The sequence below is a fragment of the Salvelinus fontinalis genome, chromosome 5, assembly GCF_029448725.1.
Source record: "Salvelinus fontinalis isolate EN_2023a chromosome 5, ASM2944872v1, whole genome shotgun sequence".
NCBI classification, from domain to species: domain Eukaryota; kingdom Metazoa; phylum Chordata; class Actinopteri; order Salmoniformes; family Salmonidae; genus Salvelinus; species Salvelinus fontinalis.
Genome location: NC_074669.1, coordinates 58,186,829 through 58,196,341, shown reverse-complemented (window position 1 = coordinate 58,196,341; position 9,513 = coordinate 58,186,829). Strand labels below are relative to the sequence as shown.

At 39.9% G+C, this 9,513-nt stretch overlaps 1 long non-coding RNA gene across 1 annotated transcript; it reads right to left on the bottom strand.

Annotated features, from left to right (window-relative positions):
• Positions 1-309: 309 nt before the first annotated feature.
• Positions 310-6,246, bottom strand: LOC129855939 (uncharacterized). The gene is made up of 2 exons (XR_008759578.1): positions 5,562-6,246; positions 310-1,896 (listed from the first exon to the last, which is right to left on the bottom strand). It is a non-coding gene; the product is annotated as an uncharacterized LOC129855939 (long non-coding RNA).
• Between the last annotated feature and the right edge of the window lie 3,267 nt (positions 6,247-9,513).

The following is a 9,513-nucleotide window of genomic DNA, read 5'->3' as shown; positions in this document are numbered from 1 at the left end:
AAAATGCCTGGTTAAGGCCTTACAAATATTGTATACCAAACAAAGTTAAGGAAGTGCACTTTAAAATTTTACATAAGATACTGTATATCCATGTAATTCTATGATATCCAAATTTGTGGCTGTTGATGATATCTGCGTTTTCTGTGATAAAAAGGTGAGAATCTGTCCCACTTGTTCTTTAAGGTAAATTTGTGTCAGAATTTTGGGAAAACCTTGAAAAATACTTATTTACCATTATGAACACGACCCATGTTTTTGACATGAAAGATATAATATGTTACTATTGCAATGATAACAAGACCATTGAAATGATTGTTCATTTTTTTTATTCTTGTTGCCAAATACTTTATACACAAACAAAAAATCCAAAATTCCACACCAAAATGACACATTTTTCTGATTGAATGTAACTATTTTATTAAAACATTAATCCTAGTGAATAACAACAACAATAACATCTTCCTGAATCATTATAGATTTTTTCAGAGTGATTACAACTACACTAGAATAGTTAATTATTTATATGTTTTGTCTGTTTTAGTATTTTCTCGTTAATGCCTGTGTTCTGTTCTGTATGATGTAACAATGTAAATTGTAGATCTGCATTTTGAATAAAAAAATATATAAATCAAATCAAATATAAAAAGAGGCACTTCTGCTGCGTCTCTTTCTGCTGACTGGAGTGGGCAACGCAGTTGAGGAACCAAAAGTTTATTTTCATTTATTTCATAAAAGTGTAATATTATATTAAGTCGTTCAAAGAGAAGCATGTGTTGATTGATTCGTGTTTAATGAGTGATAATTTAAAACAAACTTTAGGCCCACTACATATTTACATTGAACCATAGTTCTGACATGGATCATTTTGACCCCAGAGCCATATCTTTTATCAGAGCCAAAATGTGGTTTATTCCATTTTTCATGACTTTGTCAATCAACTTGTTCTTAATACATCTAAATCATGGTTTAGTGTTTCTGTATCAATATGGACTTTTAACAAATTCAAATCCTTTGTATTCCTACTACAATGTTAAAACATTCTACATTGTGACATCATTCAAACATTCTACATTGTGACATTTCATTGATATCATGAAACAACTACTTTATGTATGTATTTTCTGATGTTTGATCAGAGATCTTTTAACAGAGTATTTCTTGTGACATTGATCACAGCTATGAGATTTCCCTCCTGTGTGTGTTCTCTGGTGTGATACCAGGCTGCTTGACTGAGAAACTCTTCCCACATTGACTACAGCTATAAGATTTCTCTCCTGTGTGTGTTCTCTGGTGTATAGTCAGATGGCTAGATGTAACAAATCTCTTCCCACATTGATCACAGCTATAAGGTTTCACTCCTGTGTGTGCTCTCAGATGTACTATCAGCCAGCTTGAGTGATTAAACCTCTTCCCACATTGAGTACAGTTAAAAGGTTTCTCTACTCTGTGTATTTTCTGGTGTGATTTTAAATCTGTTGAACTAACAAAACGCTTTCCGCAGTCAGAGCAGTGGTAAGGTTTCTCTCTGGTGTGTGCTCTCAGATGTACTATAAGGCAGCTTGAGTGAGAAACTCTTCCCACATTGATCACAGCTATAAGGTTTCTCTCCAGTGTGAATTCTCAAGTGTACTTTTAGTGATTCTGATCTTAAGTAACTCTTCCCACAATCAAAACAGTGGTGAGATTTCTCTCCTGTGTGTACTCGCTGATGTATTTTAAGTTCTGATGAAGATTTGCAACCTTTCCCACAGTCAGAGCAGCAGTGAGATTTCTTCCCTGTGGGTCTCCTCTGGTGTTTCATGAGGTGTTCTGATCGGGAGGGACTCTTCTCTGCCTCGTCAGCTTCATGATGTTGTTGAGGCTCCCCAGAGGATCCACAATAGTCACGTCTCTGTCCTGTGTAAACAACAAGTCAGACAGATGGTTAAAGGCCCACAACAGCAGAAATCCACTGTAAAAGGTGATGCCAACAGCATAGCCATGATGTTGTACAACAATTGACGTCTGTAATGAATGTTAAAATTACTTGACAATTGTCTTAAGACAGTCAAGTGAGCAACAATAGTCATATTTAGTCTTTTTTTCACATTAGTAGTAACATCAATGATTTTAGGCTAGAAAAAAGTAAAAGTTGTTGAAATCCTAAGCAGTGTGCCAGATGACTTTTGGTCTCCAATATAGGCCCCTTTCTGTGTTTTCTAAAATTGCGACAAGGGCGATGCACATGTAATTTGGTTGCAGAAACACCTCCCTGATAATGCAGAAACCACTAGTTATGGATGTTGTATATCTGCCTGGAGCAAAAAAGGTGAGCAAAGATTTGAGTTTTTCCACAGTGTATTCTGAATATGACAACACACTATCAGTGCAAGATCAGGAGTGCTACTCAAGGAAACTCACATTAAGCTCTGTGTCTATTCACTAATTCACCACCGTGGGGGAAAACTCAGGGGAGTTCTCATAGGCTGACAGCAGATATAGCCTCCATTTACAGGTTGCTTATGAGTGCATTTCACACAACTTTGGATTATAATTGTAAGGTTCATTTGAATGTCCTGATTAATATAATGTTTATGTTTTTGTCAAAAATGTACTACTTCGTATTTAAAAACGACTTCAACCAGTAAAATGTTATTTGGCTATTATTCTAAAATGGATGACAGTTTTTTTTAAATGATCTATCTTCAGACAATACCCCATAATGACATCACAATACCCCATAATGACATCACACCAAAATAGTACCCCATAACAGTGAATAAAGTTTAGAAATGCTTGCTTACCAGGGAACTTTTGGCTAAACCAACTATATCATACTGCGACCAATAAGCATACTACAAACTCAGTGTACGTCACAAATAGTACAGTTAGTATGAGTATTCCAACACAGCTCAGGTCTCTGGGCTGCCATTTTGTTTCTGTTTAAAACCTAGGTTGCCCCTTTAAAAAAGCCACACAACAAACAACCAATCTGCAGTTGAAACAATAACAAAGCTGTCATTATTTTTTTACTCCAATGTTTAGAAACAAATTTCAGATTTCCCCTTTAACACCACACACATCAGTCCCACCACTGCCTCTGTTTTTAACACAGTAACGGTACCTACAGTTGAAGTCGAAAGTTTACATACACCTTAGCCAAATACATTTAATCTCATCACAATTCCTGACATTTAATCCTAGTAAAAATTCCCTGTCTTAGGTCAGTTAGGATCACCACTTTATTTTAAGAATGTGAAATGTCAAAATAATGGTAGAGAGAATGATTTATTTCAGCTTTTACATCATCAAATTCCCAGTGGGTCAGAAGTTTACATACACTCAATTAGTATTTGGTAGCATTGCCTTTAAATTGTTTAACTTGGGTCAAACGTTTCAGGTAGCCTTCCACAAGCTTCCCACAATAAGTTGGGTGCATTTTGGCCCATTCCTCCTGACAGAGCTGGTGTAACTGTGTCAGGTTTGTAGGCCTCCTTGCTCGCACACGCTTTTTCATTTCTGCCCACACATTTTCTATACGATTGAGGTCAGGGCTTTGTGAGGGCCACTCCAATACCTTGACTTTGTTGTCCTTAAGCCATTTTGCCACAACTTTGGAAGTATGCTTGGCGTCATTGTCCATTTGGAAGACCCATTTGGACCAAGCTTTAACTTCCTGACTGATGTCTTGAGATTTTGCTTCAATATATCCACATAATTTCCCCACCTCATGATGCCATCTAATTTGTGAAGTGCACTAGTCTCTCCTGCAGCAAAACACCCCCACAAACATGATGCTGCCACCGCCATGCTTCACAGTTGGGATGGTGAGCTTTGGTTTGCAAGCCTCCCCCTTTTTCTTCCAAACATAACGATGGTCATTATGGCCAAACAGTTCTATATTTGTTTCATCAGACTTTTCTTCAAAAAGTATGATTCACTGATGTGGCCATCAACCTCCTCCTTCACATCTGACTCCTGATGATCAACCTCCTCCTTCACATCTGACTCCTGATGATCAACCTCCTCCTTCACATCTGACTCCTGATGATCAACCTCCTCCTTCACATCTGACTCCAGTGATCAATCCAGAGCGTCTTCTTTTTGGGGGGGAATCCCGATGGACGTCATCGGAAAGGCCGTCATCACGACCACCAACAAGTTAATTGTCATTCAGGTTATCAATAGGAAGAGCATCAGCAATATGTCCTGTCTGGTAACTTGTCTCGTTCAATGAATTTACATTGGCAGGTGCACAGGGAGAAACCCCATTAAAAAAAACTCAGTCGATCTCAAACTGTGGAAAAACTTTTGGAAGTCTTTATCAAAGTCTGTGTCCTGTGATGTTGGGACAAATGATAGTCCCTTATTATACAAGAGACAAAATTCACAAATTATACAGCACAACGGCAGAGTCATGGAGACTTTTGACTGGTACCATTATTTTCTCATGCAATTACAGTAGGTTGTACCCTATTGGTTTTCTCTCTAGGTCGTGTCAGTAGGCTACAGTAGGTTGTACCCAATTGGTTTTGTCTCTAGGTCATGTCAGTAGGTTACAGTAGGTTGTACCCAATTGTTTTTCTCTCTAGATCATGTCAGTAGGTTACAGTAGGTTGTACCCAATTGGTTTTCTCTCTAGGTCATGTCAGTAGGTTACAGTAGGTTGCACCCAATTGGTTTTCTCTCTAGGTCGTGTCAGTAGGTTACAGTAGGTTGTACCCAATTGGTTTTCTCTCTAGGTCGTGTCAGTAGGTTACAGTAGGTTGTACCCAATTGGTTTTCTCTCTAGGTCGTGTCAGTAGGTTACAGTAGGTTGTACCCAATTGGTTTTCTCTCTAGGTCGTGTCAGTAGGTTACAGTAGGTTGTACCCAATTGGTTGTCTCTCTAGTGGAAACAATTATCAACCCAATGTGTAAAGTGTTGAATTTGGTCAACAACAAAATGGATGGCTTATTTGCTACGTGAGGTTTACTTGATCTACAGAAGTGTCGTAATTCTTAAATTGTTATGTGGACACGTGACATACCGACAACTTTGATAAAAAACACTATAGGAGTTGTCTCCAGATCGCTATGCATATTCATGCTAGTAGCTTAGCATCTCTCTCCATTGAATACAGGCGGTTGACGACAACAACCCTCATAGAATATAAACAATAGATAACAATAATAATAAGATCCACCAATCCAAAGAAAGGATAGGCGGGAGCTAGACAACCCACAGTGCCGCTTTGTGGACAACGATTCCGCTTGTTAGGGCAGAGACTTATTGTCAGTATATCCATTATCGTTGGTGTAGCCAACCCAACTCTCGCATGGCACTATTGGGGGGCACTGTGTGTTGTAAATCATAACTACATTAAAATCACTACATGCCGTGGCCCCCAGATAGACCCTTCTCAAATATATATGTTAAGTCACTTTTTGGAAACGGAACGGAGAAAACAAGGGGTAGCTTGCTCTCTACGTCGTCTGATTCTAGACATGTCAGTCATCATCCTAGGACCCTCCCTTGATGAGGTATTGACGAGCCAACTCCGAATATCCAAAGTGAAAACCCAATTTAAGGCGGTACTTACTGGTGTAAATCAGATCTCCTATCTCCACCTCTTCATCTTTCAATGTGACAGAAATCTCCCCTTCCTTCTTCACGTCAAAAACGGCATCTCTTTCTCATCCTCCTCTTTCACTGTGAACACTTCTTCCTCTTTCACTGTAACAGCCTCGCCCTCAATTTATTTTTAACTGTGACATCCTCCTCTTCCTTCTCCTCTTTCACTACAATGTTCAGCCCCAGAGCTTCTTTCTCCGTCCAGCAGACCCCTTCTTCTTTACCAGGAGGGGAGAAGCTTACTGACCTCATGTTCGGGGATGTTAGCTAGCTAGCTATCATTAGCGACTAAACTAGTGCTAATTTAACCAGCCAGCTACTATATCTGACTAATAAAAAATAACGTAACATTAAATTAAATAGGCTAACAAGTATATACGATAGAAGTGTGTCTAAAACACAGCAGCTAATATACACCGAAAGCGTAAAAACAGCTTGAATCTTTCGGCTACGTTGGCTAGCAAGCTACCGAGGTGGTTGACTTGTTGTTTTTGAAGAACCGTCCACTACATTATACGTCACGATAGCAGCATCGCCTGAACGACGCAAATCGCCGTCTGCTGACTGGAGTGGGAAACGCAGTTGAGGAAAATATTATTTTAAATGGATTTCATTAAATAATACTATTATATTGAGACATACAAAGACAGGAATGTGTTGATTGATTAGTGCGAATACAGTTTCTTTTACTACAGCACATTTAAGGCAGTTTCATTAGGTGAAACTAAATCTAAATAAGTAGCCAGCTACTGTCAGTCTATACTGCTCCTACATGGTGTAACAATACATCATGTAGATGCATATAATGAACAGACTAGGTCTATACTGCTCCTACATGGTGTAACAATACATCATGTAGATGTATATAATGAACAGACTAGGTCTATACTGCTCCTACAGGGTGTAACAATACATCATGTAGATGTATATAATGAACAGACTATGTCTCTACTGCTCCTACATGGTGTAACAATACATCATGTAGATGTATATAATGAACAGACTAGGTCTATACTGCTCCTACATGGTGTAACAATACATCATGTAGATGTATATAATGAACAGACTAGGTCTATACTGCTCCTACATGGTGTAACAATACATCATGTAGATGTATATAATGAACAGACTAGGTCTATACTGCTCCTACATGGTGTAACAATACATCATGTAGATGTATATAATGAACAGACTAGGTCTATACTGCTCCTACATGGTGTAACAATACATCATGTAGATGTATATAATGAACAGACTAGGTCTCTACTGCTCCTACATGGTGTAACAATACATCATGTAGATGTACACTACCGTTCAAAAGTTTGGGGTCACTTAGAAATGTCCTTGTTTTTGAAAGAACATAACATTTGTTGTCCAATAAAATAACATCAAATTGATCAGAAATACAGTGTAGACATTGTTAATGTTGTAAATGACTATTGCAGCTGGAAACGGCTGATTGTTTTATGGAATATCTACATAGGCGTACAGAGGCCCATTATCAGCAACCATCACTCCTGTGTTACAATGGCATGTTGTGTTAGCTAATCCAAGTATATCATTTTAAAATGCTAATTTTAGAAAACCCTTTTGCAATAATGATAGCACAGCTGAAAACTGTTGTGCTGATTAAACAAAGCTTTTGTAAACAGTGTGCAGGTCTTCTTGTTCTTTAACAAAGCTTTTGTAAACAGTGTGAGGGTCTTCTTGTTCTTTAACAAAGCTTTTGTAAACAGTGTGAGGGTCTTCTTGTTCTTTAACAAAGCTTTTGTAAACAGTGTGTGGGTCTTCTTGTTCTTTAACAAAGCTTTTGTAAACAGTGTGCTGGTCTTCTTGTTCTTTAACAAAGCTTTTGTAAACAGTGTGCAGGTCTTCTTGTTCTTTAACAAAGCTTTTGTAAACAGTGTGAGGGTCTTCTTGTTCTTTAACAAAGCTTTTGTAAACAGTGTGCAGGCCTTCTTGTTCTTTAACAAAGCTTTTGTAAACAGTGTGCTGGTCTTCTTGTTCTTTAACAAAGCTTTTGTAAACAGTGTGCGGGCCTTCTTGTTCTTTAACAAAGCTTTTGTAAACAGTGTGCAGATCTTCTTGTTCTTTAACAAAGCTTTTTTAACAATCAGGCAGTAGAACAACAATAATCATCACCCTCTTGACCAGTCGTCCCTCCCCTTAACATTCAGACCCTGTCAGTGTGCCAGGTGGACATTGGGTTTGATTCAGACCCTGTCAGTGTGCCAGGTGGACATTGGGTTTGATTCAGGTAGACATTGAGTTTGATTCAGACCCTGTCAGTGGTCATTGGGTTTGATTCAGACCCTATCAGTGTGCCAGGTGGACATTGGGTTTGATTCAGACCCTGTCAGTGTGCCAGGTGGTCATTGGGTTTGATTCAGACCCTGTCAGTGTTCCAGGTGGACATTGGGTTTGATTCAGACCCTGTCAGTGTGCCAGGTAGACATTGGGTTTGATTCAGACCCTGTCAGTGTGCCAGGTGGACATTGGGTTTGATTCAGACCCTGTCAGTGTGCCAGGTGTACATTGGGTTTGATTCAGACCCTGTCAGTGTGCCAGGTAGACATTGGGTTTGATTCAGACCCTGTCAGTGTGCCAGGTAGACATTGGGTTTGATTCAGACCCTGTCAGTGTGCCAGGTGGACATTGGGTTTGATTCAGACCCTGTCAGTGTGCCAGGTGTACATTGGGTTTGATTCAGACCCTGTCAGTGTGCCAGGTAGACATTGGGTTTGATTCAGACCCTGTCAGTGTGTCAGGTGGTCATTGGGTTTGATTCAGACCCTGTCAGTGTGCCAGGTGGTCATTGTGTTTGATTCAGACCCTGTCAGTGTGCCAGGTAGACATTGGGTTTGATTCAGACCCTGTCAGTGTGCCAGGTGGTCATTGGGTTTGATTCAGACCCTGCCAGTGTGCCAGGTGGACATTGGGTTTGATTCAGACCCTGTCAGTGTGCCAGGTGGACATTGGGTTTGATTCAGACCCTGCCAGCATGGCCAGGTGGTCATTGGGTTTGATTCAGACCCTGTCAGTGTGCCAGGTGGTCATTGGGTTTGATTCAGACCCTGCCAGTGTGCCAGGTGGACATTGGGTTTGATTCAGACCCTGTCAGTGTGCCAGGTGGTCATTCCCTGTCAGTGTGCCAGGTGGTCATTGGGTTTGATTCAGACCCTGTCAGTGTGCCAGGTGGTCATTGGGTTTGATTCAGACCCTGCCAGCATGGCCAGAAATGTATTCCAAGGTCAGTAACTTATAACCACGGAATCACCGCAGACCTTTCATGCCTAAAAACACCTAAGTATTAGATTTACTGCATCAGCAAATCTAATTTTGTCACTGCATAAGATACCATTCACAATGATGGCTGAGGTATGTGTAAAACATGAAATATTATTTTAAATAATATTTGTTAATATTATAAAAAATATTGTAAAAAATGTCCCGCTCCTTCAAAACATATTTGTAATGCCAAGGCTTTAGCTCAGTGGGCTGTTCCATTGTTGAGGAAAGCAGGGGGAGTGTTGTGAGTAACAGAACTGCCTGAGATGTAGGGGAAGGGAAGCTGTTCCATTGTTGAGGAAAGCAGGGGGAGTGTTGTGAGTAACAGAACTGCCTGAGATGTAGGGGAAGGGAAGCTGTTCCATTGTTGAGGAAAGCAGGGGGAGTGTTGTGAGTAACAGAACTGACTGAGATGTAGGGGAAGGGAAGCTGCTCACTGATTGGCTGTAGGGACAAGGGTCCCTCCAAAAATCTATCACTAATAGGCCAAGCCTCCACAGACCCTGTCTTGTACTGACAAACAAATCATTTAACATTCAAATATGTCATTTTAAATCCAGCTGGGCCTTTTAACACAGACAGTTGTTCCTGCTGTAGATGTTATGCCTTTGTACAGATCTAGGATCAGTTCA